Genomic DNA, 23511 nt, shown 5'->3' with positions numbered 1-23511 from the left:
TAAGCACTCCTTGCGGAGGCTGGCGGTACTAAAGACGCCATGTTTTTTAGGGAACGATCCATAGTACTGTTGGCCTCCGCAGGGAGCGCTTATCAGAGGTCTTTAGCCTCTCTATAGTATCTAACTCGTTGGAGGAGGCATAATAAAAACAGTTTTAACGCAAAGCTATCAAAGACACCATATAAACTTTTTTTTTAAATCATACAACAAAATATATTATTCATTGCACTTTATATAAGCTACTACTCATGGTTTGAAACTTTCGAGGACATCTGAAAGTTGAAGTTAGATTTATATAAAACAAAGAGGAAGTAGTTCTACGTTAGTATCGCAGATCTTTTTGGCCCCTGAAATTCACTTCCATTCATTGTCTACTAGATAGGACAACAGCCAAGTTGTCAGTTTTGTACAAATATATTTGAAATTGAAAGTAGGGTAAACTCATCTAATTCCGTGACTCATGTAATTCCGTTATACTGAATATAATGAATATTACTGAATTATGTATACATGACAAATTGTTGGTAGTTTGTTCAATGGATAGCAGCACTAATCAGCTACCATCTCAAGATGTTTGGGCTACTGGGAACAAGTGCACTGCTAACAGGAAGTCATTCTTAGTACGCCATTGCTAAGTAGCTTGGTTTGAATTGTCCTGGTGTCGTATCCTAAAATAAGTTTAAAAAAACAGGTATGTGCATAATTATACGTGCGTATGAATATATATTTCTATAGAGATTGCTTTGAAGATTTAGAATGTGTACACAGTTGTCAGTTAACTTATATAATTTAGTCTACAAACCTTAAGTTGTCTGCACAATTTCTTAAGGATTTTTAACATTTGGCTGCCTTACTGTATCACGGAATTAAGTGAACAGAAAATGAGAACTCTGTTAAATGAACGTCATATAGCCTGTACGACTAGTTGTCATCTATATTAATTAATTATATAATATTTATTTATAATAATTAGATAATTTATATTAAGTAATCGAATATTACCGCCAGTTAAAATGAAGAAAATTTTGCATATGATATATATATAATGACCATCTTCGCATAGGGATCAGCACTCTGTTCTCTGATCCGCACGTGGGTTCGATTCTCGGAACTCTCAAACATTTTTAGGCAGGAATTGGTCTCAAGCTTTATCTACCCAGATTCTTAAAGATAACTGAGTATCTGACTCTCAGAAAATGGGTGGATCAATTGTGATCTCTTTCTTGATTGGATGCGTCACTTTGTGAAGAACATCCCTCCAAGCAGACCTTTCCTTTTGTTGATGGACTCACATGGAAGTTACGTAGATCCTGATGTGTTGGCTTTGGCCAGAGAAAACAAGATCGGCCTCTTCACCATGCCCTCTCTTAACAGCCATATTCTGCAACCATTAGGTGTCAGTGTTTATCATCTCTTGAAGCAAGCTTTAGAAACTTTCATATGATAAACTCCAACGTTTCACCAACACGATTTGACTTGCAAAAGTTGTTCAGTTTGGCATATGAGAAGGCAATGATATCAACAAATATCCATTCAGAGTTTTATAAAACGGGAGTTTATCCATTCAACCCATCTTCTTTGACAGATAAAGCCCTTACAGCTAGCAAATTAAAAGACAAGCCAACTCTTGTAAGTCAACAAACGCAGGGTGACCTTCCAGAAGAAAGAGTTCTCTCAGCTGTCTGTTTCATCACAACAAAATGATTCTGTTCAGTTGCCTGTTTGAACACAAGAGAAACGACGTCAGACTGTAACAGATTTGTTGAAATCACCCACATATGATCCATCAAAGAAAAAAAGAACGGTTAACCGCAAAATAGATGTCAGAGCCAAGTGCCTTACGCCACCAACCAAACCTCCAGCTGATGCTTCACCGCAGAAGTCTACAAAATCTTCTCAAGGAAAGCCATCCACATCACGAGCCAGTTCTAACGATGAAAATTGGGTTTGTGGAGTTTGTAACGGATCCTATAATGCTGACGTATAAAAACGGAAATAATGAAAATTTGATTGCTTGCTCATTCTGTGGGAAAACATATCATGAGAAGTGTCAAATTGCAGAATCTGATGTTGATGTTTTATGTGTGTTAGTTGTGCCACTTCTGATGTTGATCGTGATGATTCAAGTTGATTATATGAATAATGAATAACTTTAATTAGGATAATTACGTTCATGTTAATGTTCAAGGTCACAGTGTAAGATTTTTGTGTCTTTATTTTATGTACACTATTGTGTCACGGAATTAAGGTTACAGTGTCACGGAATTAAGTGAAATATCACGGAATTAAATGAAATGTGAGTGATGCTTTTAATTTTTTTTCTCTCTACGTAAACCGAGCTATCAGTTATTACTTCACGGATTGTCATATTACGACATTTGAACAAATGTTTACAGTAATAAACAATATTATTTTGTGTCTTCATATGGAAATAATAGTAATAAAATCTTATTATCACGGAATTAGATGAGTTTACCCTACTCCAAACTACATTATTTTTAACATAAAAAATAATCGGCCACCTGCAACTTTGAGCAATAATGGTAAGTATGACTTTACAAGTACTGACATTCTTCAAAAGCATGTGATACTGAACTGGTGCAGTGTTCTCGGTTTTCTAACAGATTATTTCTCATTCCCACTTCCGTAAAACGGAATATGTTAGTAGCTAGTCTCTACCAACACGTGTGATGCTGTAGTGTGTGCGAAAAATGCTGCGAGGTTGTGAATTTCCTTGTAATTGTTAATTTGTGCAATTATCCACCAATGAATGGAAATGAAAATATATTTGGACAATTTGGGAAACTTAGTTTACAAGAACAGATTATTGCTATACGAAATAGAAGGCCAACCCTAACACTACCTGGTGTTACATCTATGCGTGTAGTCTAATTTGTAGCATGTTTCTCTCAAGAAGATGTCATTTTGCGCTGTTAACTTCTTTCCTCCTCTTAAGAAATATGCAGGAGCCGCCACTGATCAGTATGTAGGCTACAATAAGTTTTGTGTTGTGATCTGCAAGTTTGCATTATGTATAAGTTTTGTGTTGTGACCTGCACGTATGCATCGCGTATAGTTTTGTTGTGACTTACTAGTTTACAATATGTATTTACAATTACTTTTGTGTTGTGACATATATTTCTAAATTTTGTATCAGTATGTAGGCTAAAATAAGATTTGTATTGGGACCTGCAAGTTTGCACTGTGTATGAATTTTTTGTTGTGGCCTATATGTTTATATTATGTATCAGTAATTACAACTTGTGTTGTGACATACATTTCTAAATTTTACTGTATATCAGCATGTAGGTTATAATAAGAAGTTTTGTGTTGTAACGTACATGTTCTCATTAAGTATGAGTTCTGTATTGTGACCTAGGCCTCCTGTTAACAGTACAGGGCTATATCAGTAGGTCTATGTACAATAACATTTTGTTTTCTGACGCACATTTCTAAATTTTCTAGCAATAAGTAGAGTATAATAATCATCGGGGCTTATACCCCGCTTTTTTCATCATGTGCTACACGTCGGATCATCGGCGCGATGTTTACGGAGATCGTCAGTGGCCGCCATGATGTTTCGAGGTGGCGCGTGTCTCAGACGGAGCGAGATGAAGCGTGAGAACGCGAGAGAGGGAGGAGTCTGCAAGGAAAGTAGCTAGTTGCATGGTAGGTGCGGTGGGGGTAGAGGGGAAGGGTGCAATCCATGTTCTGGAGTTTAGCCTATAATAAGTTTTGTGTTGTGAGTTACATGTGTACATATTGTAACATCATTTACAATAAATTTGTAAATAATTGATTAACTGGCGAACTTATTCGTGTTAATTATGTAAGCATATGCGACTTACAGCTGTTTCGGTACTACTTGACACCATCATCAGAGCCTTCTGGGTCTTGGCGTCATTTCGACATCTCTTCCTCTTGTGTGGGTGCGTTCGTATGATGAAGAGTTGAGTCAAATAGTGTGTGTGTGTTCTGACATTGATCTGTGTGTTGAGAATTTGATTAGGGGGGTATAATCCAATTTTATACGAGACGATAGAAGTCACCCTCGGCTCCCTTTATTGCGCATGCGCTATCGGTGAAGAAATTCCGCTTCCGGTGTGACGCTGAGCCCCGTTGTAAGCATAAAAATGTTTTATTTACCGCAGTAATTGTGAACTGGATTTCTTTTACTTTCATTCGAGATTGATGGATTAGTTTTCAAACTTCTGTAATAATGCCTGTGGTATGCAAACATTGCAGTACCATATTTAGTAAGCAGTCGAATTTAAACAGACATTTAAGACATGTACATAAAATAGAGCAGTGAACATGATATCGTATCAGTAATATTATATCTTTCTCTTGTAAAATTTCCAGTTTTGGAATTACAAGGTTTTGATCGCCACCCGACGATGAGCCATTAGTTTCACTGTCATTAATATAACCCAATTTATCATTGTATTCCCGTTCACTGCACTTTCAATGGGGACAATTTTCTTTATTAAGCATTTATCCATTATCAGTAGTTATATAGCCGTTGCTAATCAATTAACGAACACACACCTACGACGACGATCATAACAAAAAAAATCAACCTAAAAACGAGTGTTGATAATGGTTAGTTTTAAATTTTGGGTAATTAAGTAGTAATCACCAGCCAGGCCATCTTCCCGTAATAGAGATCCAGGATAGATACATTACCAAGTATATACATATATTTTAATAATTGTGTAGAAACAAACCATCGACAGGTCGTATCGGCCAGGCCATCATCTTACTACAACAGAGATCCAGGGTGTAAAGTGGATACTGGATGACAAGTTAATCATACATATACAAACGAAATTTAATAAAAGAAAATACATATGATAACGAAGGTGCCCTGGACCTCTATTGCGGGAATATGGAGGCCTGGCCGATTATTACTACATAATTACCATACACTGTTAATTAACTGTTAGCTCTGTGTTATTTCCGCTTGGTAAGTCTTAGGACCATTACTGTTCGATCCCAATAGTTCATAGATTTGAACTGAACTACAAAAATGTGGATCATGGATAGAGAAGTGGAGTCACTCTGTTGCATGTGTGAAGATTCACCGATCTCAAATTCAGGAACGATAGCGGCATTGTGAATTGCTTTACTAACATGTTCGACAGCTGACCTCCTCTATCAGTGGTTTAGATGGATAAAAACATTTAGGGCCTACAGGAACTCATAAAGTTAGTGGTATGTTTCCTAATTTACCATGATATTTAAAATGCTATTGTTCTAAGGGTGTCCCGATTTGTTCTTTTGGATGATTCCTTGTCCATATTGTTACTCAACTGTGGAATAATAAATAATAATGAATATAGGTCTATACCGGTAATAATAATAATAATAATAATTATATATATATATATATCTTCTTTTTTCCGAGATGTTCCAGTCGAACCAAACCACTACTCTCTATAGAGTTCAAATAATAATCTTTGGCCTATAACCTACTTCATCTTTCAAACAAATTAATTCAATTTTTGGCTAAACTAGTGCTGAAGTAGTTCCCCGCTTATATACATATTGCATATACGAATCTGTGACAGGTTAGATTTGGTTAGTTTAGGGTTTTGTTACGCCATGCATATATTTGTCTATGATGCATATACGATCAACTGTATCTACATAAAAAGAAACCCTTATAAATTCAACAATTTTCACTTCCGAAATCACCAGAACTATTTCAGCGCTAGTTTCGCCGCTTTATTTACATAGGAATATCTCTTCCAATTGTTAACAAGGTTGAGATCACTCTTAATTTTACTGGATGTGTTGCCCCTGGTTTTATAAATTTGGACACAAAGTGTCTTGCAGCCCCTCTGAAGTTGGCACCTACGTTTGGTGATATTTATTTGCATATCACGAGATTCGTAAGTTGGTTTACAGTTGAAATATCCAGAACTACCTCAGCGCTAGTTCTTGCCGCCCCTCTGAAGTTGTAGATGGAATATTGTGTTAGCCAAGTTTAATATCAATACTACCACCAAAAATTAACTCTTAATACATATAGCATATCAAGACTTATGAGGAAATATTCTGGAATACAATTATACGAAAATAACGTTTGACTTGGATAACAGGAGCTGGAGTAATAATTGTGAAATCTAGCAATGCACTATTATTATAATTACGTAACTTGTATCACCGAAATGTAAATTAATATATGATCGTAACGAAGGTGAATCTAGAATGCGGTGAATAAAACAATTTTTATGCTTACAACGAGGCCCAGCATCACACCGGAAGCGGAAATACTACACCGATGGCGCATGCGCAAAAAGAGAGCCGAGGGTGACTTTTATCGTCTCGTAATGATCAATTGTCTTCAACTTTCTGAGATCTTTGTCCTCTCTATAGTATCTAGCTCGTTGACACTAACACTAAAACTAAAGCCTGGTTCAGACGGTGCGTGTTTCCGTGATGGATTCCAAGGTGGCTAGCAGGCTGGGTGCCGTGGTGGCTACGGTGCTGGGTTCCGTGGTAGCTGCGTTGATGGTTTTCGTTCACACGGAGCGAGCTGCCTTGATGCTGGATCCAAAGAGTTTGAAGTATTACAAACTCTTTGGCTGGATCCCAGTTTGGAAGTTGGAGATGCTGGCGCGGTACGATTTGTAAACATCAAATATGGAAGCTGTACGAAGAACACGTTCAGCAGCCTTTGCTGTTTTGCTAGCTTTGAACGCTGAGGAGATGGATCAAATTAAAAAGAGTAGAATGTGGAGCCGAAAATGGTTACTGCGTAGAAATACGGGCCAAGATGTCTTAACAATGCTGTTTGTATAGCATATAAACATGTCTCTTCTCTGTACGCCTCAATTAAAGTTCTGACTTGATCTCTGGTCCAACCGTAGGAATTCATAATCAAAAATTTCGACTTGCTCTCTTAAGGGGAGAGGATGGTATTTTTCAAAACTTTTTTCCTATTTGGTGTAAATTATTAATTTTTTGTATCTAGAGAGCTCATAGCTGTGGCAACTCAACCAAATAAAAAAAAAAATTATTTGGGGGCCCAAAAAAAAATAACACAATGCAGGATTGTACTAAAACCGATATATCTAAACCGTTTTTAAAGATAGATTCAAACAGTTTTTGCAATGTATTTGCAAAAGTATGTTCTACAAACTGTCTGTAACAGAATTTTGATATTAGTCCTTATGTTGGTAAAATAAACAATTAAAACTTAATAACAATTTTCTGATTTCCTTTCTTGCAAACAAACGCACGTATTTTTAAAATGAAATCAATTAACAAAATTCTGTTACAGAGAAAAGTTTCCTAATAATCTAAAGAATGTGTGTTCCAAATTTCATGCATGTATCTTTAATAGTTCATAAATAATTATATTCATTTTGTCTGGCAATGTAGCAAAAAAATTAAGTTACTGGAAACCAATAAAAGCGGGCGTGTGGTTTAAAAATCCATAGCGCAGGAAGTTTAAAAATGACGTCTCAACATCCGATAAGGGCACAAATACCCACAAAATGTTATGCAATGTATTCCACACATATCAAAGAGTATTTTAAAAAAAAATATAATTTTTTGAAAATTTAATTTACCGGAAACAACTATAAAAGTGGGCGAGTGATTTAAAAAGCCGTAATGCAGGAAGTTTAAGAATGGCAATCCACACATATCACAGAGTATTTTAAAGAATATATATATTTTTTTAATTTAGTAATTTTTCATCAAAAATACCATCCTCTTCCCTTAAAATAGTAGCTTCTGCAACCTTCCCGAGGTTGATCCACACTGTTGTTTTCTCGCTCCCAAGGTCCCAGAACAGTCTAGATAACACTCATGATAAATAAGAAACTAACCATAAGTGGAAAACAACTAAAATTCTACATTAACAATAGTAAATGTTGCAACAAAGCGATTAAACAAGAAGTTTAAAACAACTGAAGTTCTATATTTGATTATTCTATCCTTAGAAACTAAGAAATACATAAAAAAAAAGATTTAGTTGGAAAACAATTATTTTGGTAACACTGAACCAGCACAGAAGCACGCAGGAAAAATAGCAAGGAACCTACCCTCGAAATCAAAGAGTCAGATACTATAGAGAGGCTAAAGACCTCTGATAAGCGCTCCCTGCGGAGGCCAACAGTACTATGGATCGTTCCCTAAAAAACATGGCGGTCTATAGTACCGCCAGCCTCCGCAAGGAGTGCTTATCAAAGGTACACTGCAACGAGTTGGTACATGTGTTGACATTGTAAGCTTGGTTTAAAAGAATTTTTAATGCTGGAATAATGCCGGCTGTGTGTGCAGCATACAATTGCACAAACAGAAGCAACAAAACACCTTAAACTTATTACAAATATGAAATTATGTCAAGTAGTAATTTGGTTATAATGTAGCAAACGGAAACAACGGGAGACTTTGAATAATAAGGTGTCCCGTAGTTTCCAATGAATACTTTATTTCATATTCTTGTATGATACAGTTTCAATAATAATATTTCACAACATAGCTATTATCATTATTATTATCATTACTATTATTATTATTATTATTATTATTATTATGTATTTGTATTAATTGTAGACTTGGGTCAGTGGAAGAGCAGGCCTTAACTCTGCCAGGTAAAATAAAATAAATTATTATATTTTTCAGATACATCAATATTTAATTTAAACATTTCGCTATAGGTTTTGTAAAAAGCTGATTTATAAATGGAAAAGTAATAATTAAGACTTTAAAATTTCCAAAAATGTCTCAGTCCCTCGGATTTCAATGAAATGTACCGTAAATCATAATATTCGTTGCTGGATAATTAAACCCTACCAATACAGGTACCATTGCCGCAGAGAATTATAAGATAAGACGGACTGAGCATAAGCGAAATATCTGTATTAATAAGTTTGTACCATCAAGAGTTTAGTATTTATTGTGTTTATAGGGCCTACTCCAATTTTCGTTTTATTAATGTGTAGGGCTCTTTTTGTTAACAAAGAGGAAAGTTAGCACTTGCATCACACACAATTTGTCATTATTGTTCAAAATAATGTAAGAACAGTTTCATTCTGCAAAAGCCTCTGCCTAGTTGCGAGACACGTGTGAGATCAATGCTTGTTTCAAATTATATTAGACTACACGATGTCTCCATCACGCGACAATATTTGTTTCAAACTATATTAGACTACACGATGTCTCCATCACGCGAAAAGAAGTGTACCTAGCTGTGGCTCCTGTTGTTTTTGATAACAATGTTAATCGTAAGTATCTTATCGTTTCAGTAAATGTGGTGAGTTATGATCATGAGTAACTTTCTATTAGTGTCATTCTTTAATTATTATGTTGCATGCTAAGAGGTTATTTGTAGTTTTAATAATCGCAGTTTTCAATAGTTCCCTGTATTAATTATCAATTTCAAATGAATTTTTCTCAATAACTTAATTACTGGATTTTTTTTTTAATTTTCGCCACTACCTTTCCTGTATTTTACTCCTATTAGTTACATACGTCGTCTCTCTTGAAATCACCTGGTGAGCACTGAATTACATAATTTCATATTAGGTTAGATTAGCTGTAAGGTAATTAAATTTGTGACGAAGTCAAAAAATTATCTATTTTTCTTCTGCCGATTAAATTCATCCGTCTTTAGGTGCTTTGCTTTGGTTGCATCGATTATAGCTTGTCATTTAATATCTGGGCTATATTTAGTGAAACTAATAACACATAGGCCTACAGCTGTTATAAAACGTAAAGTTTTGTGTGTATTTTAGTTTTTACTTATTAACATAGTCTTAATATGTAACTCAATTCATAATAATACTAACTTCACCACAGTCATTTCCTACAACATCCGAGCCACGCCTCTTTGTTTTGACTAACCGAAACATGGCGGACCAATGTTCAATTGTCTTCAACTTTCTGAGGTCTTTGGCCTCTCTATAGTATCTAACTCGCTGCTCGAAATCCAGCAAGCTAGCCATCCACGGAGCCACCAGAGCGCATTATTAACGGTGAGTGACCACGCAGGCGACCCATCCGCGCAGCCACCTTGGAATCCATCACAGAAACACGCACCGTCTGAACCGGGCTTAAGCAGACACTTAACATCTCGGAGGATTCAAAAGTAGGGCCTACTTTCTGGTACTATCAAAAGAGCCACGCCCCAAAGACTGAAGACTGCTTAACCCGTTAGCGCCCAGAAAAAAAGTTATTCAATTTTTTTGTTATATTTATGAAATTATCGTATTTAGGATGTAAGAATTAAGGAAAAGCCACATTTCTGAAAAAAAGATAATATAATCTATTAGATATTAGCTGATACCATATGGTATCACTGGGCGCTTACACTACTATCATTACACAAAAAATACAAAAATAGCCTATGCTACAATAATGAGGCTTGAAATTCTACATTCAGTTCATTGTGTATGGTATTTAGCGAAACAGGTCAGACACAAGCCTACATTGCATTTCTGACACATTGTCCGGCCAAATTACTTGCATTCTTCTCCAGCACATCTTCTATTGCAGTGAGCAACAAAATGATTGAGTCCATCAAATCGCAAATCTGATAAATTTTGTCGGGAAAGATTTACTCTTCCAGGAGATTTCTGTGGGACACTATAGCGCGTGAGATACACTTGGACAATTTCTCTTCGGAAGTCAAGCTGCGATGTTTCCCTTGTGGATTTTCTTGTAGAGAAACCATGAATTCATTACGGCCATATCTAAGAGCCAAGTGACAATGGACCAATACCACTTTTTGGATCGAATACCGATACGGTATTGCGCAATCCTTTTGTCCATGATATCTGTTCCTCCCATATTGGAATTGTATTTTGCAATGCAGTCTGGACGAGGTACCATAATATTCTTCTTGGCTTTCAGTGAGTATCTCTTCACATTTCCTACTGGGGCAAGTCCAGTGCTGTTTGATGCAATTGTAACAATAGAATTATCCATCCATCTCACAAAAATTATACAATTGTTGTGTTCAATAATATGCTGAAACTTGCCCCTGATTTCCTTGGAGAAAACTTTCTTATCAGCTAATGGACATGACTTTGGTACTCTGTTCTGTCTTACGGTACCAACTGCACCATATCCTAAATGTTTCAGGTAAGCGAATAAATTCACTCCTGTAAACAAGTTGTCCATGTAAATGGTGAAGGGTACACGTTTGGTTGGTAGTTCATCCAGCATGAGCACTAATGGAGACGCAGCTTTGCCAAATAAACTGTCATAATCACTGTCACCACGCTTGCTCTTGCCCTGATGCAAGTCAAAATCAACCAAATATCCATCACTAGTATTTAGACACCACACTTTATACCCAAACCTTACGGGTTTGCTACGTAAGATAATGATTCAGTAGGTACAAAATTAGCCAGGCATTTTTTCTTTAGTCTGTCCATAAGTGGGAGAATTTTCCACACTTTATCTTCACTATTCGGTGCTGTGTTATCAGCAAAGTGTAAAAATCTCTGTATCTGGAGAAACCGATTTCTTCTCATTGAATTGCTGACCATGGTATTTTTTACATCTTCATGAGTTTCCCAATACAGCATTTTAGAAGACAAAGTATTATACCCACTTAGAATCAAAATACCGAAGAAACACCGCAAATCTGACATGGTAATTTGAGGATCCGTTTCAGTTAGAAAATGTGTATAGTGCTGAGTCTCTTTGACAAGATATTTTAGTGTCTCATCATCAAAGAACTCTTCAAATAAGTCAACACATAACATATTTGAAAAGCGTGTATAGTCAGCAGGAGGAAATGAAAAATTACAATGTTTCAAATCACCTTCGATCCAGTCATATGTAGTTGGGTTAGTTTTTCTTTGTTGAATCCAATCAGGTGCTTGTTGCTTACGTTGTTGTTGTTGTTGTTGTTGTTGCTGCTGCTGCTGTTGCTATGTAGGCTGTATGGATGGTGGAAATACACTAGAAGCAGTTACTTTTTGTTGAATCCAATCAGGCGCTTGTTGTTCAGGTCGTCGTCGTAGTTGTTGTTGTTGTTGTAGCTGCTGCTGTTGTTCTGTAGACCGCAAAGATGGTAAGATGACACTAGAAGTGGCTAAACTTTGTTCAATCAAATTACATGTTTGTTGTTGAGGTCGTCGTCGTTGTTGTGTAGGTTGTACAGATAGTGAGGCGCCACTACAAGACATTTCAGATGGTTCATAATCTCCTCCAAGCGTATTTCAGCTGCAGCAAGTAACTGACGTCCTGTTAGATTATATATCATTCCTCCGTCATCTTCATTTGCTGAATCTTCAAGAGTGTCAACATGGACGTCTGGTGGCACAATAAATATATCCTCAGTTTTATTTGCTACGTCATCATTTGCTTCTATTATATCTAAAAACTCGGATAGTGTCAACCCATCACTGGAATAAATAAATAAATATATGTAAGTAAATAATTAAATTATATATAAATATACCATACTTTTATGTCTATGATTGTAGAGTCTATATAATTTACGGTTATGCTGTGCAATTAGGCACAACATAACATTTAGAAAATATGATACACGTATACATGCCTCGATGTTATAAACGCCCAGTGATACCATATGGTATCGTGGTCTTTAAGACATTGTTGCATAAAAGTTAATTATATTTTTGACATTTAAAATTTGCATGCCTCTTCTTTGACTCATTGTTAATACATATTACATATTCGTTAGAAAGATAATCAAGGTTAAAAGGATGATATTGTGCTTACACGTATTGAACGTCCGTGATTTTCACTTCTCACAACCACGTCCACACTCTTGAGACTGGCCCAGCTCACTAACAACTCACATCTGTGAAATTTTTACTGGAGTGCATCTGCTACTTCACGCTGAAGAAAATATGACCCTCAGACTCAACCCCTAAAATACCAGGGGTCAGAACTGACAACGTTACACTTATAGTGCAAGCTGATACCAAATGGTATCTGTGGGCGCTAATGGGTTAATCTAGCATTCAGTGTATTCCATCAATATAAGAAGTATAAGAAATAAGATTGATGAACTCCTTTCATCCTTAGATTCCGAACATTTAAATCCGAATGTGCTATGTATTACCGAACACCATATGAAACAACAGGAAATATTGTCTCTCACCGGAAGGATATAAATTAGGTGCTAGTTACTGCAGACAAACTCTTGAGGATGGAGGCGTGGTGTATTTCTCAGATCTGACCTTAATTTAAAAAATATTGATTTTTCACATTTTTGCAAAGACAGGGATTTAGAAATTTGTGCTGTTGAATTAGAAAATGAAACATAATTTCAATATAATATGTCTATATAGAGCACCATTTGGAGACTACGAAAATTTTATTCCTTTATTGGAAAAGACACTAGAATACTTACAGAAACTGAAACGTGAATGCATTATTTGCGAAGACATCAATGTCGATTATCTAACAGAAATCAATAGGAAAGATCAACTAAATTCATTGCTATGAAGAGAGGACGAGGTGTACGATCATCCACTCCTCTATATTTCTTATAGTGGCTGTTGTCGCCAGGTGGACGGTATATTGGAAAGATTGGATGTGCGCAGTGGAAGACTTTTGGAAATAAATAGTGTGAATTTGTATAACAAATATAATTAACAATGAATGAATAACAATATACATGAATGGTAAATGAAATAACAAAGAAATATGAAAAGGTGAATGAAAATAACATAAGTTAATCTGAACTAATACACAACGATATCTGAATCGTGAAAGTATTACTAGACTAGGCAAACATACTTATAGGTCATAATACAGTCTAATATGGCCATCTCTCCATAATCAATGACTGACCTATTAACCATCTAGTCATGAAAACACTCTCTGAATATATACTTTAACCATCTAGATATGAATCTCAAGACAAGGCCCAGTCAGTACACTAACTCCATACATGGCCCATTCAATCACAGATACCATACAATCTGACTAACCAAACTGATCATCTATAAATAAACTCAATAACACAAAACATTACCCAGTATAAGGGATTACATAACTGATCACCAGGGAAAGGATTTATATGTAAATACATATTTACTTATAAAGCTAATATAATTTATATTTTGCATTATCTTTATGTTTCACAATGTGTAGGGTTGAAAAATCCTACTTTTATTTTCCATATTTTTCCATATTTTAGAGTTTAGTACATATTTTCGTTAATTTCCATATATTTTCCATATTTCATATAAAACAGTCCATATTATATTAGGTTTAACAATAAAACAAAACAAAATTCCATTAACTTTTAAAAATACATTTCAACAATAGAGATTTAAACACATGTTCAGTAATCCCTTTAACATCAGAGTTATTTGAAAATTAGCAGTCCTATCAACAATGGGAAAGTAAGTTACAAAACTGTATTAATTTAATTTAAAATTTTTAACAGACTTCAGTTGTGCAGCTCAACAGTTAAATGCCAGTCAGAGTACACATAGGTTCAGTTTTGTAAATCATACTATAAAGACGGTAAATATGCCAAAAGTACGTCATTCAGTCAATTTAAAATCAAAACTAACAAGTTACATTTCAGAATTTAAAGAAGATGGTTTATCAACTGACAATAAAATATTATTTTGTAATTTGTGTCAGTGTGCAGTATCATCTACACAAAAGTTCCTGGTGCAACAACACATTACAACTAGTAAACATCAGGCCAACAAACAACTAAATTCCAAGCAGAGACAATTGTTTTTAACACAACCAACAACATCGAATGTAAGATCTGAGTTTAACATCGACCTGTGCCGTTCTCTCATCTCTGCTGATATTCCTCTCTACAAACTAAAGAATAAGGTCTTCAGGGAATTCCTTGAAAAATATACTCAACATACAATCCCGGATGAGTCAACACTTAGGAAGACGTATGCTCCATCCATCTACGATGAGACAATACAGAAGATAAGAGATGAAATTAAAGATAGTTCAATTTGGGTTTCCATTGATGAGACTCCCGACAAAGAAGGTAGACTTGTTGGTAATGTAGTTATCGGTTTGTTAAGTGAACAATATTCTGAACGAATTCTTTTACATTGTGATGTTCTAGAAAAGTGCAATAACAAAACTATAGTTAAACTGTTCAACGAAGCTATGGGTATCCTGTGGCCAAAGGGTATTATGTACGATAATGTGTTATTCTTTATTAGCGATGCTGCCCCTTATATGGTCAAAGCTGGACAAGCATTATCTGTTGTATATCCTAAATTGACTCATTTTACTTGTGTGGCGCATGCATTTCATCGTGTGGCAGAAGTGGTCAGAGACAATTTCCCTAAAGTAGATTTGTTGATTTCATCAGTGAAAAAAGTATTTCTCAAAGCTCCCAGTAGAGTTAACGTGTTGAAAGAAATGTACCCTGAAATTCCATTGCCACCAAAGCCAATTTTAACTAGATGGGGTACATGGCTAGAAGCAGTTGAATATTATGCCGAACATATAGACTCTATTAACAATGTTCTCCTTGCATTGGACTCTGAAGATGCAGTCTCAATTGATACTGCGAAAACAGTTACCTGTGACATAAGTGTGAAGAATGACTTAGCTCACATTCAGCATACATTTTCATGCATCATAAAAACGCTCAAAAGTCTCCAAAATAGGCACCTTTCACTATCTGAAAGTTTTGAAATTATAAATAGTACTGTGGAACAACTGAATCGTGGTAGAGGTAAAGTTGCAGATGCAGTAAGAGCTAAGGTGGACACTGTACTTTCAAAAAACCCTGGATATGAAGAACTACAAAAGGTTGTTGCTGTGATGAGTGGTGAATCAACAGTGAAGATTAACTTGGACTTATCCCCAGCAGACATTGTGAAATTGAATTATGTACCAGTTACTTCTTGTGACGTCGAACGCTCTTTTAGTCAGTATAAATCAATCCTCAGAGACAATAGAAGAAGATTCACTTTTCAGCACTTGAAAGAAATGTTTGTAACCTATTGTTATGGTAACAGACAATAAAAATTGTGTTTTGTTGAAACTACATTGGAAGATAAGGTACGTCCATTATATTTTTTGTTTAGTTTGATTAAAATGTACCAATATTTAACGTACATAGTCATTTTTTTATAATTTTAAGTCCATATTTAATTCCATATTTTGGTAAAAATCCATATTTAATTCCATATTTTGGTAAAAATAACTACATATATATTTACATATTTCATATATTTTTAGTCCATATAAATCCGTTCCCTGCTGATCACTATACATTGCCAATTCCATATACACCTCGCATGAACTGTGCAAATTGCACTGACACAAAATCTCTGTACTTTACAATAACGATGCCCAAGAGAGAGAGAGAGAGAGAGAGAGAGAGATATATACACGTTATATAAGTAACCGACGACAATTTCAAATCTCAATGATCGTTCAAATAGCAACGGAAACTCAATGTACTCGATTCCTGAAATAGCGGCAATGGGAACCAATAAATCAAAATGGAGTAGGGAAAATACTAGAACAATAATATGAGGGCCATACTATTCTAGTTTATTACAACGTCAAATAAAATGTAACCGAAAGATCGTAATCGCTGCTCTAGCACACAAACCGTCTTGGAACATCAAAAACCTCACATTTTACTAATCATATCTCATCACGTAATCCGCAATCATCAAACCTCACATATCAACTTATACTTCATCACGTGATCCCCAATACAATATACCTCAAATATATATATATATATATATATATATATATATATATATATATATATATATATATATCACATAATATATTACTCGACGCAATCACAATTACTTGCCCCCAAGACGTATCACTAGCAAACGATATTTCAAAGTACGATCCACTACAATCTCTCAAACACATACAATCGAAGATAAAAATATCACGACGCAAATTTACCTACTTCACTGATACAAATCTGACACAAGTTGTAAGCACGCTAAATCACAAGATATACATCTGAAAGAAACTTCCATATAATGCGTAAATATGCAAAGAAATATAGTGACGCACTGTTCTCGAACTATCTATCACGATAAACTTAAGTTACGAGAATTGAAAACAGTTCGATCTCCACTTGTCGAGTACACGTGATGTTATCTATCCGGCGTGCGAGACGAGACGATAAAAGTCACCCTCGGCTCCCTTTATTGCGCATGCGCTATCGGTGAAGAAATTCCGCTTCCGGTGTGACGCTGAGCCCCGTAGTAAGCATAAAAATGTTTTATTTACCGCAGTAATTGTGAACTGGATTTCTTTTACTTTCATTCGAGATTGATGGATTAGTTTTCAAACTTCTGTAATAATGCCTGTGGTATGCAAACATTGCAGTACCATATTTAGTAAACAGTCGAATTTAAACAGACATTTAAGACATGTACATAAAATAGAGCACGTGAACATGATATCGTATCAGTAATATTATATCTTTCTCTTGTAAAATTTCCAGTTTTGGAATTACAAGGTTTTGATCGCCACCCGACGATGAGCCATTAGTTTCACTATCATTAATATAACCCAATTTATCATTGTATTCCCGTTCACTGCACTTTCAGTGGGGACAATTTTCTTTATTAAGCATTTATCCATTATCAGTAGTTATATAGCCGTTGCTAATCAATTAACGAGCACACACCTACGACGACGATCATAACAAAAAAAAAAAGCAACCTAAAAACGAGTGTTGATAATGGTTAGTTTTAAATTTCGTGTAATTAAGTAGTAATCACCAGCCAGGCCATCTTCCCGTAATAGAGATCCAGGATAGATACATTACCAAGTATATACATATATTTTAATAATTGTGTAGAAACAAACCATCGACAGGTCATATCGGCCAGGCCATCATCTTACTACAACAGAGATCCAGGGTGTAAAGTGGATACTGGATGACAAGTTAATCATATACAAACGAAATTTAATAAAAGAAAATACATATGATAACAAAGGTGCCCTGGACCTCTATTGCGGGAATATGGAGGCCTGGCCGATTATTACTACATAATTACCATACACTGTTAATTAACTGTTAGCTCTGTGTTATTTCCGCTTGGTAAGACTTAGGACCATTACTGTTCGATCCCAATAGTTCATAGATTTGAACTGAACTACAAAAATGTGGTTCATGGATAGAGAAGTGGAGTCACTCTGTTGCATGTGTGAAGATTCACCGATCTCAAATTCAGGAAAGATAGCGGCACTGTGAATTGCTTTACTAACATGTTCGATAGCTGACCTCCTCTATCAGTGATTTAGATGGATAAAAACATTTAGGGCCTACAGGAACTCATAAAGTTAGTGGTATGTTTTCTAATTTACCACGATATTTAAAATGCTATTGTTCTAAGGGTGTCTCGATTTGTTCTTTTGGATGGTTCCTTGTCCATTTTGTTACTCAACTGTGGAATAATAAATAATAATGAATATAGGTCTATACCGGTAATAATAAAAAAATATATATATTTTCTTTTTTCCGAGATGTTCCAGTCGAACCAAACCACTACTCTCTATAGAGTTCAAATAATAATCTTTGGCCTATAACCTACTTCATCTTTCAAACAAATTAATTCAATTTTTGGCTAAACTAGTGCTGAAGTAGTTCCCCGCTTATATACATGTTGCATATACGAATCTGTGACAGGTTAGATTTGGTTAGTTTAGGGTTTTGTTACGCCATGCATATATTTGTCTATGATGCATATACGATCAACTGTATCTACATAAAAAGAAACCCTTATAAATTCAACAATTTTCACTTCCGAAATCACCAGAACTACTTCAGCGCTAGTTTCGCCGCTTTATTTACATAGGAATATCTCTTCGAATTGTTAACAAGGCTGAGATCACTCTTAATTTTACTGGATGTGACGCCCCTGGTTTTATAAATTTGGACACAAAGTGTCTTGCAGCCCCTCTGAAGTTGGCACCTACGTTTGGTGATATTTATTTGCATATCACGAGATTCGTAAGTTGGTTTACAGTTGAAATATACAGAACTACCTCAGCGCTAGTTCTTGCCGCCCCTCTGAAGTTGTAGATGGAATATTGTGTTAGCCAAGTTTAATATCAATACTACCACCAGAAATTAACTCTTAATACATATAGCCTATCAAGACTTATGAGGAAATATTCTGGAATACAATTATACGAAAATAACGTTTGACTTGGATAACAGGATCTGGAGTAATAATTGTGAATTCTATCAATGCACTATTATTATAATTACGTAACTTGTATCACCGAAATGTAAATAATATATGATCGTGACGAAGGTGAATCACAGTCTAATACTTACAGTCACGCAACTCATACGTATAAAATATGCCAACATTTGACAGCTGGCGCGACAGTAGCCCTCTAGCGGCAGGCAAGTTAAAAGTGAGCACACGACACATGATAACATATCAGAAAACGGGTTTTGCGTAATTTGTTTTATATTTTTATGCTATACAGTATAAGTGTATATGATTCTTATTAATTTTAGTTTAGAATCCTAGAAGAATTTCACACGCAGTTAATCTACAAGTTTCAGAAGCTGGGAATAAACGTAATTCTTTCTGCTCCTTACAACTGAATCATGGTCCTGTTCACGTATCATGGTTTGAAATAATATAATTGTTCGTACATGGATGGTTAATTAAATTCATTCCTAAATATATTTATGAATCATTGGAACTCTATATTTCCTGTGAGAAGAGTCAAAATTAATAGCTTCAAAATTGAAGGGCATATCTCGTAGGGTACATTGCGTGGTGAATTCCTCTCCCTATTTCCTGAGAAAGTAACTATTTTCCATACCGCAAATTGGGGCAAACTCGGCCGCTGAGGTAAACTTGAAAATAAAAAGGGGAAGATTTAAACCTTAATATGACAGACATTGATTTATGAAGTTCATTATTTTTCATTTCTTAAGAACCGGTATTTCCTTTATTATTTTGAGTGGCAAATAGTGCTGATATTATGGTTTAAATGTTTATGGCAAGTTTACCGCATTTTACATTACATTTCCAGTTTTCACACATAAGCTTAATTTTAACTTATCCTACTTATATAATACGTAATTTACATGTCCTTATTGTTAATATGACGTAGGTGAGAACAAATAAATGAACACACGATTTTGTTGAAAAAATTGTGACTTCAATTAACTCAGAAAATCTAGGCCTAATTTTATTTTCAGAGCAGAAGTGGTGTAAGTCAAAATGAGTAATGAGGGTTAAAGTAAACTTTCTTTATAATACAGCGCAAAGTAGCAGTTAATATTGAATTTATTTAAACTATTAGTAGTCAGTGAATAGCACGAAGGATATATTAATTGCTACTTTGCGCTGTATTTTACAGAATATTTACTTTAAACCTCATTACCTAATTTTGACTTACACCACTTCTGCACTGAACGGCTCAAATAATCACTGGGAATATAAAATCAACACCAATAACAGTCATGCAAATTGTTACAGAAAAGATTGCTTTTTATATTAAATTTAAAAAGGCTATTGAGAACTTAATACGTCTGCCACATGAATCTACACCAACACATCAGAAATTTATCGACACAGTCTGGATTTATTCAAGAAGTGAATATTTTGCAAAAGGATTACAATAATCCATGAATTCTTGAAAAATTAACATCATGATCCCTACTTGAATGCAATATAACGTTCAACTTTTGAAAAATATAAAGAAAAAAAAAAGACGAATACAAAAATTATGGAATTACTTGCATTAAAAACTTAAGATACATTATCCAAAATCGGAATGGTTACACATTTACACATATGATTTCTGCAAAAAATTAATATACTGTAACAGGTATTTACTTTGGTTTTATTTAAACTGTCCTTCCTGACATACAAATAGGTAACTGATAAGTAATAAATGTTTTATAGAATACAATACGTAGGCTACCTTCAACGTGGATTATTGGTTACGACTGAGTAATGATTTTCTCTTGGTCTTCAGGGAATCTGAAGAACGACAAATTCGGAGATTTAAACTTGTTACTGCAATTTTCGTCATTGCACACATTGCCTTTATTCCGATGCATGATTAAAACGTTATTATAATATCTCTCATCCCTTTAAAGCATATGCTGGCTGAACGAGACTATGACCAGTGCCTTGCCTGACGCTTGGGCGCTAGTGTCGCGAATGTTGGCAGAAAAAGTGTTGAAGTTTCGTGACTGTATGTATTAGACTGTGGGTGAATCTAGAATGCGGTGAATAAAACAATTTTTATGCTTACAACGAGGCCCAGCATCACACCGGAAGCGGAAATATTACACCGATGGCGCATGCGCAAAAAGAGAGCCGAGGGTGACTTTTATCGTCTCGTCGTGCGAGTCTTGAGTGATCTTATATCTACGGCCAGCGAGTCCTAAGTCAGTGATGTTAACTATACGGCGTATGAGACCTGAGTGATGTTATATATAACTGCCCGTGACCAAAGACGTTATATAGTATACTAGACTCACACAGAGCGCTGGTGTGCTGTCCAAAATTGAAACCTGTCTGCGCATGTTTACGCCGCCATGCTACTGGTAGAAAATAGAGCGGTAAACACGATTGTCATACTTGTCTTTTGTTTTGTCTCGGGTGTTTTTAGTGAACAGTGTGAAAGTAATGGCAATAGAATTTTGAAAGATGATATATTATCGCCGCGGACTCATGCTTAACATGCCGGCATCATACAATAACGTGCGGTGTGCTTTTAAAACATAATTTTGCCGACCGATTGTTGCTCTCTAGGTTTCACTCTAAGCGTCACTTTGTCACGTCTACTTCCTCGATAAGAATAAGCACTAGTTTGTTATATTGTTAAATGGCTATTATTATTATTATTATTATTATTATTATTATTATTATTATTATTATTATTTCATATACGAGTACGTTGGCTTTCTTAACTCTTAATAATAACTCTTTAATAATAATTTTTAATCACATACCTTAATGTTCGTCCTCAGCACAAGACATTGCATCCTCGTTTTTAATTCACATGGATTAGACAAGTAAGTGTCATTTACAAATGGAAGCAGCTTATTGGTTGCATTATTGAAATTGAGGCGAGTGATTGGAGCGGCGACACAAGAAATTTAAAACAATAATAAAATTAAATTTCAAAGACCTGCCGAATGTTATGCATGAGGCCGCTCAAAGACCTGCCGAATGTTAACCATGAGAGCGCGGAGATAATACCATCCCTGTTTAATTTTCCAAGCCACTTGGAAAAGGTACGATATAATATTATCTCTGTTGTTACAATATCAATATCATTAAAAATCAATCAGTAGTTTACGACAATAAAAAATACTTAATTGTTAGTACAGATATATCAGACTGTAGACAAATCCCACTCAGTGAATTGCTGTATTTATACTTCCACATCAAATGTTAAAACATTAGTGGAAAGATAACTTTTTGTTTTTATTATGTAAATGAATTTATCTGCAAGATAATAAACTTTCATTCAAGATCCATATATGGATAAATAAATATACAGCTAATAAATAAATAGCTAAGCCTTCTTTGTGAACTTATGATTCAGAGTTCACCTATAAATAACTCTATTACATTTTGCCGGATATATTTTATTAACAAAAGCAAGGAATGGCATCTTATTGATATTACATATGTGCGTAAAAATTATGTACCATCACTCCGCAAGCAATGATAATATATCTATTTTATTTATTTAAAATAACAATACAATATGTAAAAAAATCCACACACAAAAAAGTAGGCCTATGTGGTTTTTTTATCTTGCATAAAGTGATTGTTTAGTTTTTAGGTTTTCACGTTACCTATTGTTTGCAATGTATTAGGTACCGGTACGTTTTATAATTGATAGCATTCCGTTTATTAAATTGAAGAATGAATTCAATGTAATTTGGCTACCTTCGCACATTATATTTTGCCAGATTACCTATGTCCTGTGGTCTAGAAGTACCGGTAATATAATTTTCGATTCTCTAAAACTTAACAACAGGTCTATACTGATAATCACACATTTATTTCACTTAAGAATTTGATTATAATGAGAACTTGTGTAATCAAAGTGCATACATTTATGTCTTGTGATCTAAGAGTAATGTATGTTAATATAATTTTCGATTCTCTGAAACCTAACAATATGCTGATTAACGTAAAATTATACAATCTATAATGTGTATTTTGTAGGCCTATTAATGGATGTATGAGTATGTTTTCTACAAATTGCTGCGTACGTATTTTCTTTTCTTTAATGTTCTAACGCATATCAACGAAACTTTGAATATGTTTATTTCGTCCTAATTTTACGTTAAACGTCGAAAATGGCCATAACCTGTCAATTTTATATCATCACAGCGTTAAACTGCGTGATTTACGTTCTGCTATTATGCGTCTGCTCTCCAACATCATGGCGGCAAGCGCAGCGTTCAATTTGCCCCGGTTTCCTCGTTTCGCGCAGCCGAGACTGTAGGGGCTTGCCCGTGACCAAAGAGTTTGTAATACTTATATTATACTTATATATACTTATATATATACTTATATA

Source organism: Periplaneta americana, chromosome 8 (genome assembly GCF_040183065.1).
Source record: "Periplaneta americana isolate PAMFEO1 chromosome 8, P.americana_PAMFEO1_priV1, whole genome shotgun sequence".
Classification (NCBI taxonomy): domain Eukaryota; kingdom Metazoa; phylum Arthropoda; class Insecta; order Blattodea; family Blattidae; genus Periplaneta; species Periplaneta americana.
Note: the sequence above shows the minus strand (reverse complement) of the source record.